The sequence below is a fragment of the Anopheles nili genome, assembly GCF_943737925.1.
Source record: "Anopheles nili chromosome X unlocalized genomic scaffold, idAnoNiliSN_F5_01 X_unloc_2, whole genome shotgun sequence".
NCBI lineage: Eukaryota > Metazoa > Arthropoda > Insecta > Diptera > Culicidae > Anopheles > Anopheles nili.
The window spans coordinates 697,501-707,128 of NW_026525478.1; positions in this window are offsets into that span (position 1 = coordinate 697,501).

Genomic DNA, 9,628 nt, shown 5'->3' on the forward strand with positions numbered 1-9,628 from the left:
ACCCCCTTCCGTAGAGCAAAATCCTGAAGGTCGGGGTCGCGCAAGGGTCGACATGGGTCGAGGTGGACTATCATGCGAAACCACTTTTTTCGGTCCCTACGGTGCCCCTAGATGATGAAAAGTACAATCCGAGGTTGATTACGAACACTTTTGTGCACCCCCTTCCGTAGAGCAAAATCCTGAAGGTCGGGGTTGCGCACAAGTCGACCCCCTTCCGTAGAGCAAAATCCTGAAGGTCGGGGTCGCGCAAGGGTCGACATGGGTCGAGGTGGACTATCATGCGAAACCACTTTTTTCGGTCCCTACGGTGCCCCTAGATGATGAAAAGTACAATCCGAGGTTGATTACGAACACTTTTGTGCACCCCCTTCCGTAGAGCAAAATCCTGAAGGTCGGGGTCGCGCAAGGGTCGACATGGGTCGAGGTGGACTATCATGCGAAACCACTTTTTTCGGTCCCTACGGTGCCCCTAGATGATGAAAAGTACAATCCGAGGTTGATTACGAACACTTTTGTGCACCCCCTTCCGTAGAGCAAAATCCTGAAGGTCGGGGTCGCGCAAGGGTCGACATGGGTCGAGGTGGACTATCATGCGAAACCACTTTTTTCGGTCCCTACGGTGCCCCTAGATGATGAAAAGTACAATCCGAGGTTGATTACGAACACTTTTGTGCACCCCCTTCCGTAGAGCAAAATCCTGAAGGTCGGGGTTGCGCACAAGTAGACCCCTTCCGTAGAGCAAAATCCTGAAGGTCGGGGTCGCGCAAGGGTCGACATGGGTCGAGGTGGACTATCATGCGAAACCACTTTTTTCGGTCCCTACGGTGCCCCTAGATGATGAAAAGTACAATCCGAGGTTGATTACGAACACTTTTGTGCACCCCCTTCCGTAGAGCAAAATCCTGAAGGTCGGGGTCGCACAAGTGTGCACCCCCTTCCGTAGAGCAAAATCCTGAAGGTCGGGGTCGCGCAAGGGTCGACATGGGTCGAGGTGGACTATCATGCGAAACCACTTTTTTCGGTCCCTACGGTGCCCCTAGATGATGAAAAGTACAATCCGAGGTTGATTACGAACACTTTTGTGCACCCCCTTCCGTAGAGCAAAATCCTGAAGGTCGGGGTTGCGCACAAGTAGACCCCCTTCCGTAGAGCAAAATCCTGAAGGTCGGGGTCGCGCAAGGGTCGACATGGGTCGAGGTGGACTATCATGCGAAACCACTTTTTTCGGTCCCTACGGTGCCCCTAGATGATGAAAAGTACAATCCGAGGTTGATTACGAACACTTTTGTGCACCCCCTTCCGTAGAGCAAAATCCTGAAGGTCGGGGTCGCGCAAGGGTCGACATGGGTCGAGGTGGACTATCATGCGAAACCACTTTTTTCGGTCCCTACGGTGCCCCTACATGATGAAAAGTACAATCCGAGGTTGATTACGAACACTTTTGTGCACCCCCTTCCGTAGAGCAAAATCCTGAAGGTCGGGGTCGCACAAGTGTGCACCCCCTTCCGTAGAGCAAAATCCTGAAGGTCGGGGTCGCGCAAGGGTCGACATGGGTCGAGGTGGACTATCATGCGAAACCACTTTTTTCGGTCCCTACGGTGCCCCTAGATGATGAAAAGTACAATCCGAGGTTGATTACGAACACTTTTGTGCACCCCCTTCCGTAGAGCAAAATCCTGAAGGTCGGGGTTGCGCACAGGTCGACCCCCTTCCGTAGAGCAAAATCCTGAAGGTCGGGGTCGCGCAAGGGTCGACATGGGTCGAGGTGGACTATCATGCGAAACCACTTTTTTCGGTCCCTACGGTGCCCCTAGATGATGAAAAGTACAATCCGAGGTTGATTACGAACACTTTTGTGCACCCCCTTCCGTAGAGCAAAATCCTGAAGGTCGGGGTCGCGCAAGGGTCGACATGGGTCGAGGTGGACTATCATGCGAAACCACTTTTTTCGGTCCCTACGGTGCCCCTAGATGATGAAAAGTACAATCCGAGGTTGATTACGAACACTTTTGTGCACCCCCTTCCGTAGAGCAAAATCCTGAAGGTCGCGGTTGCGCACAAGTAGACCCCCTTCCGTAGAGCAAAATCCTGAAGGTCGGGGTCGCGCAAGGGTCGACATGGGTCGAGGTGGACTATCATGCGAAACCACTTTTTTCGGTCCCTACGGTGCCCCTAGATGATGAAAAGTACAATCCGAGGTTGATTACGAACACTTTTGTGCACCCCCTTCCGTAGAGCAAAATCCTGAAGGTCGGGGTCGCGCAAGGGTCGACATGGGTCGAGGTGGACTATCATGCGAAACCACTTTTTTCGGTCCCTACGGTGCCCCTAGATGATGAAAAGTACAATCCGAGGTTGATTACGAACACTTTTGTGCACCCCCTTCCGTAGAGCAAAATCCTGAAGGTCGGGGTCGCGCAAGGGTCGACATGGGTCGAGGTGGACTATCATGCGAAACCACTTTTTTCGGTCCCTACGGTGCCCCTAGATGATGAAAAGTACAATCCGAGGTTGATTACGAACACTTTTGTGCACCCCCTTCCGTAGAGCAAAATCCTGAAGGTCGGGGTCGCGCAAGGGTCGACATGGGTCGAGGTGGACTATCATGCGAAACCACTTTTTTCGGTCCCTACGGTGCCCCTAGATGATGAAAAGTACAATCCGAGGTTGATTACGAACACTTTTGTGCACCCCCTTCCGTAGAGCAAAATCCTGAAGGTCGGGGTCGCGCAAGGGTCGACATGGGTCGAGGTGGACTATCATGCGAAACCACTTTTTTCGGTCCCTACGGTGCCCCTAGATGATGAAAAGTACAATCCGAGGTTGATTACGAACACTTTTGTGCACCCCCTTCCGTAGAGCAAAATCCTGAAGGTCGGGGTTGCGCACAAGTAGACCCCCTTCCGTAGAGCAAAATCCTGAAGGTCGGGGTCGCGCAAGGGTCGACATGGGTCGAGGTGGACTATCATGCGAAACCACTTTTTTCGGTCCCTACGGTGCCCCTAGATGATGAAAAGTACAATCCGAGGTTGATTACGAACACTTTTGTGCACCCCCTTCCGTAGAGCAAAATCCTGAAGGTCGGGGTCGCGCAAGGGTCGACATGGGTCGAGGTGGACTATCATGCGAAACCACTTTTTTCGGTCCCTACGGTGCCCCTAGATGATGAAAAGTACAATCCGAGGTTGATTACGAACACTTTTGTGCACCCCCTTCCGTAGAGCAAAATCCTGAAGGTCGGGGTCGCACAAGTGTGCACCCCCTTCCGTAGAGCAAAATCCTGAAGGTCGGGGTCGCGCAAGGGTCGACATGGGTCGAGGTGGACTATCATGCGAAACCACTTTTTTCGGTCCCTACGGTGCCCCTAGATGATGAAAAGTACAATCCGAGGTTGATTACGAACACTTTTGTGCACCCCCTTCCGTAGAGCAAAATCCTGAAGGTCGGGGTCGCACAAGTGTGCACCCCCTTCCGTAGAGCAAAATCCTGAAGGTCGGGGTCGCGCAAGGGTCGACATGGGTCGAGGTGGACTATCATGCGAAACCACTTTTTTCGGTCCCTACGGTGCCCCTAGATGATGAAAAGTACAATCCGAGGTTGATTACGAACACTTTTGTGCACCCCCTTCCGTAGAGCAAAATCCTGAAGGTCGGGGTTGCGCACAAGTAGACCCCTTCCGTAGAGCAAAATCCTGAAGGTCGGGGTCGCGCAAGGGTCGACATGGGTCGAGGTGGACTATCATGCGAAACCACTTTTTTCGGTCCCTACGGTGCCCCTAGATGATGAAAAGTACAATCCGAGGTTGATTACGAACACTTTTGTGCACCCCCTTCCGTAGAGCAAAATCCTGAAGGTCGGGGTTGCGCACAAGTCGACCCCCTTCCGTAGAGCAAAATCCTGAAGGTCGGGGTCGCGCAAGGGTCGACATGGGTCGAGGTGGACTATCATGCGAAACCACTTTTTTCGGTCCCTACGGTGCCCCTAGATGATGAAAAGTACAATCCGAGGTTGATTACGAACACTTTTGTGCACCCCCTTCCGTAGAGCAAAATCCTGAAGGTCGGGGTCGCGCAAGGGTCGACATGGGTCGAGGTGGACTATCATGCGAAACCACTTTTTTCGGTCCCTACGGTGCCCCTACATGATGAAAAGTACAATCCGAGGTTGATTACGAACACTTTTGTGCACCCCCTTCCGTAGAGCAAAATCCTGAAGGTCGGGGTCGCACAAGTGTGCACCCCCTTCCGTAGAGCAAAATCCTGAAGGTCGGGGTCGCGCAAGGGTCGACATGGGTCGAGGTGGACTATCATGCGAAACCACTTTTTTCGGTCCCTACGGTGCCCCTAGATGATGAAAAGTACAATCCGAGGTTGATTACGAACACTTTTGTGCACCCCCTTCCGTAGAGCAAAATCCTGAAGGTCGGGGTTGCGCACAGGTCGACCCCCTTCCGTAGAGCAAAATCCTGAAGGTCGGGGTCGCGCAAGGGTCGACATGGGTCGAGGTGGACTATCATGCGAAACCACTTTTTTCGGTCCCTACGGTGCCCCTAGATGATGAAAAGTACAATCCGAGGTTGATTACGAACACTTTTGTGCACCCCCTTCCGTAGAGCAAAATCCTGAAGGTCGGGGTCGCGCAAGGGTCGACATGGGTCGAGGTGGACTATCATGCGAAACCACTTTTTTCGGTCCCTACGGTGCCCCTAGATGATGAAAAGTACAATCCGAGGTTGATTACGAACACTTTTGTGCACCCCCTTCCGTAGAGCAAAATCCTGAAGGTCGCGGTTGCGCACAAGTAGACCCCCTTCCGTAGAGCAAAATCCTGAAGGTCGGGGTCGCGCAAGGGTCGACATGGGTCGAGGTGGACTATCATGCGAAACCACTTTTTTCGGTCCCTACGGTGCCCCTAGATGATGAAAAGTACAATCCGAGGTTGATTACGAACACTTTTGTGCACCCCCTTCCGTAGAGCAAAATCCTGAAGGTCGGGGTCGCGCAAGGGTCGACATGGGTCGAGGTGGACTATCATGCGAAACCACTTTTTTCGGTCCCTACGGTGCCCCTAGATGATGAAAAGTACAATCCGAGGTTGATTACGAACACTTTTGTGCACCCCCTTCCGTAGAGCAAAATCCTGAAGGTCGGGGTCGCGCAAGGGTCGACATGGGTCGAGGTGGACTATCATGCGAAACCACTTTTTTCGGTCCCTACGGTGCCCCTAGATGATGAAAAGTACAATCCGAGGTTGATTACGAACACTTTTGTGCACCCCCTTCCGTAGAGCAAAATCCTGAAGGTCGGGGTCGCGCAAGGGTCGACATGGGTCGAGGTGGACTATCATGCGAAACCACTTTTTTCGGTCCCTACGGTGCCCCTAGATGATGAAAAGTACAATCCGAGGTTGATTACGAACACTTTTGTGCACCCCCTTCCGTAGAGCAAAATCCTGAAGGTCGGGGTCGCGCAAGGGTCGACATGGGTCGAGGTGGACTATCATGCGAAACCACTTTTTTCGGTCCCTACGGTGCCCCTAGATGATGAAAAGTACAATCCGAGGTTGATTACGAACACTTTTGTGCACCCCCTTCCGTAGAGCAAAATCCTGAAGGTCGGGGTTGCGCACAAGTAGACCCCCTTCCGTAGAGCAAAATCCTGAAGGTCGGGGTCGCGCAAGGGTCGACATGGGTCGAGGTGGACTATCATGCGAAACCACTTTTTTCGGTCCCTACGGTGCCCCTAGATGATGAAAAGTACAATCCGAGGTTGATTACGAACACTTTTGTGCACCCCCTTCCGTAGAGCAAAATCCTGAAGGTCGGGGTTGCGCACAAGTCGACCCCCTTCCGTAGAGCAAAATCCTGAAGGTCGGGGTCGCGCAAGGGTCGACATGGGTCGAGGTGGACTATCATGCGAAACCACTTTTTTCGGTCCCTACGGTGCCCCTAGATGATGAAAAGTACAATCCGAGGTTGATTACGAACACTTTTGTGCACCCCCTTCCGTAGAGCAAAATCCTGAAGGTCGGGGTCGCGCAAGGGTCGACATGGGTCGAGGTGGACTATCATGCGAAACCACTTTTTTCGGTCCCTACGGTGCCCCTAGATGATGAAAAGTACAATCCGAGGTTGATTACGAACACTTTTGTGCACCCCCTTCCGTAGAGCAAAATCCTGAAGGTCGGGGTCGCGCAAGGGTCGACATGGGTCGAGGTGGACTATCATGCGAAACCACTTTTTTCGGTCCCTACGGTGCCCCTAGATGATGAAAAGTACAATCCGAGGTTGATTACGAACACTTTTGTGCACCCCCTTCCGTAGAGCAAAATCCTGAAGGTCGGGGTCGCACAAGTGTGCACCCCCTTCCGTAGAGCAAAATCCTGAAGGTCGGGGTCGCGCAAGGGTCGACATGGGTCGAGGTGGACTATCATGCGAAACCACTTTTTTCGGTCCCTACGGTGCCCCTAGATGATGAAAAGTACAATCCGAGGTTGATTACGAACACTTTTGTGCACCCCCTTCCGTAGAGCAAAATCCTGAAGGTCGGGGTCGCGCAAGGGTCGACATGGGTCGAGGTGGACTATCATGCGAAACCACTTTTTCGGTCCCTACGGTGCCCCTAGATGATGAAAAGTACAATCCGAGGTTGATTACGAACACTTTTGTGCACCCCCAAAAATGGCCAAAATCCTGAAGGTCCGGGTTCTCGGGGCGGTCGAGGCCCTCGGACGTGCACGAAAAGTCGGTACCCACGCCGAGCTTCAGAATTTGGTCTCCAGAGACTAAGTCCCAACCGAAACTGGCAACCCACAAAAGTGTACCAAGGAGTGGTCGGATCGAGTTACAGTGTTCGAGAGTATTGACGAGGATGGTTATACGCAACTTTTTGCTAAAGGTGTCCAAGACCGTCAGACACTTACTTACGGAGATATAAGACACGTGCGTGGTTGCCCGTGCCGAGCTTCAGAAATGTTGCTCCAGAGACTAAGTCCCAGAAAACCTTCCGACCCCAAAAACTCCCAGAAGGAGTCGTCGGATCGTTTCGCGATGTTCTAGTGAAATGTTCAGCTCGACAAAATGCAACTTTTACCTAAAGGGGTGCAAGACCGTCAGACGCTTAGGTACGGAGATACGGGCATGGGTCGGTTTTCCCCATACAAAATACCCCATGGAAAACTGCAAAACCCCAAAACAGGTCGAAGGAGTGGTCGGATCGTTTCGTGGTGTTCTAGTGAAATGTTCCATTCGATAGGGCGCAACTTTTTGCTAAAGGTGTCCAACACCGTCAGACCCTTACTTACGGAGATATAAGACACGTGCGTGGTTGCTCGTGCCGAGCTTCAGAAATGTTGCTCCAGAGACTAAGTCCCAGAAAACCTTCCGACCCCAAAAACTCCCAGAAGGAGTCGTCGGATCGTTTCGCGATGTTCTAGTGAAATGTTCAGCTCGACAAAATGCAACTTTTACCTAAAGGGGTGCAAGACCGTCAGACGCTTAGGTACGGAGATACGGGCATGGGTCGGTTTTCCCCATACAAAATACCCCATGGAAAACTGCAAAACCCCAAAACAGGTCGAAGGAGTGGTCGGATCGTTTCGTGGTGTTCTAGTGAAATGTTCCATTCGATAGGGCGCAACTTTTTGCTAAAGGTGTCCAAGACCGTCAGACCCTTACTTACGGAGATATAAGACACGTGCGTGGTTGCTCGTGCCGAGCTTCAGAAATGTTGCTCCAGAGACTAAGTCCCAGAAAACCTTCGGACCCCAAAAACTCCCAGAAGGAGTCGTCGGATCGTTTCGCGATGTTCTAGTGAAATGTTCAGCTCGACGGAATGCAACTTTTACCTAAAGGGGTCCAAGACCGTCAGACGCTTAGGTACGGAGATACGGGCATGGGTCGGTTTTCCCCATACAAAATACCCCATGGAAAACTGCAAAACCCCAAAACAGGTCGAAGGAGTGGTCGGATCGTTTCGTGATATTCTAGTGAAATGTTCCATTCGATAGGGCGCAACTTTTTGCTAAAGGTGTCCAAGACCGTCAGACACTTACTTACGGAGATATAAGACACGTGCGTGGTTGCTCGTGCCGAGCTTCAGAAATGTTGCTCCAGAGACTAAGTCCCAGAAAACCTTCCGACCCCAAAAACTCCCAGAAGGAGTCGTCGGATCGTTTCGCGATGTTCTAGTGAAATGTTCAGCTCGACAAAATGCAACTTTTACCTAAAGGGGTGCAAGACCGTCAGACGCTTAGGTACGGAGATACGGGCATGGGTCGGTTTTCCCCATACAAAATACCCCATGGAAAACTGCAAAACCCCAAAACAGGTCGAAGGAGTGGTCGGATCGTTTCGTGGTGTTCTAGTGAAATGTTCCATTCGATAGGGCGCAACTTTTTGCTAAAGGTGTCCAACACCGTCAGACCCTTACTTACGGAGATATAAGACACGTGCGTGGTTGCTCGTGCCGAGCTTCAGAAATGTTGCTCCAGAGACTAAGTCCCAGAAAACCTTCCGACCCCAAAAACTCCCAGAAGGAGTCGTCGGATCGTTTCGCGATGTTCTAGTGAAATGTTCAGCTCGACAAAATGCAACTTTTACCTAAAGGGGTGCAAGACCGTCAGACGCTTAGGTACGGAGATACGGGCATGGGTCGGTTTTCCCCATACAAAATACCCCATGGAAAACTGCAAAACCCCAAAACAGGTCGAAGGAGTGGTCGGATCGTTTCGTGGTGTTCTAGTGAAATGTTCCATTCGATAGGGCGCAACTTTTTGCTAAAGGTGTCCAAGACCGTCAGACCCTTACTTACGGAGATATAAGACACGTGCGTGGTTGCTCGTGCCGAGCTTCAAAAATGTTGCTCCAGAGACTAAGTCCCAGAAAACCTTCGGACCCCAAAAACTCCCAGAAGGAGTCGTCGGATCGTTTCGCGATGTTCTAGTGAAATGTTCAGCTCGACGGAATGCAACTTTTACCTAAAGGGGTCCAAGACCGTCAGACGCTTAGGTACGGAGATACGGGCATGGGTCGGTTTTCCCCATACAAAATACCCCATGGAAAACTGCAAAACCCCAAAACAGGTCGAAGGAGTGGTCGGATCGTTTCGTGATATTCTAGTGAAATGTTCCATTCGATAGGGCGCAACTTTTTGCTAAAGGTGTCCAAGACCGTCAGACACTTACTTACGGAGATATAAGACACGTGCGTGGTTGCTCGTGCCGAGCTTCAGAAATGTTGCTCCAGAGACTAAGTCCCAGAAAACCTTCCGACCCCAAAAACTCCCAGAAGGAGTCGTCGGATCGTTTCGCGATGTTCTAGTGAAATGTTCAGCTCGACAAAATGCAACTTTTACCTAAAGGGGTGCAAGACCGTCAGACGCTTAGGTACGGAGATACGGGCATGGGTCGGTTTTCCCCATACAAAATACCCCATGGAAAACTGCAAAACCCCAAAACAGGTCGAAGGAGTGGTCGGATCGTTTCGTGGTGTTCTAGTGAAATGTTCCATTCGATAGGGCGCAACTTTTTGCTAAAGGTGTCCAAGACCGTCAGACCCTTACTTACGGAGATATAAGACACGTGCGTGGTTGCTCGTGCCGAGCTTCAGAAATGTTGCTCCAGAGACTAA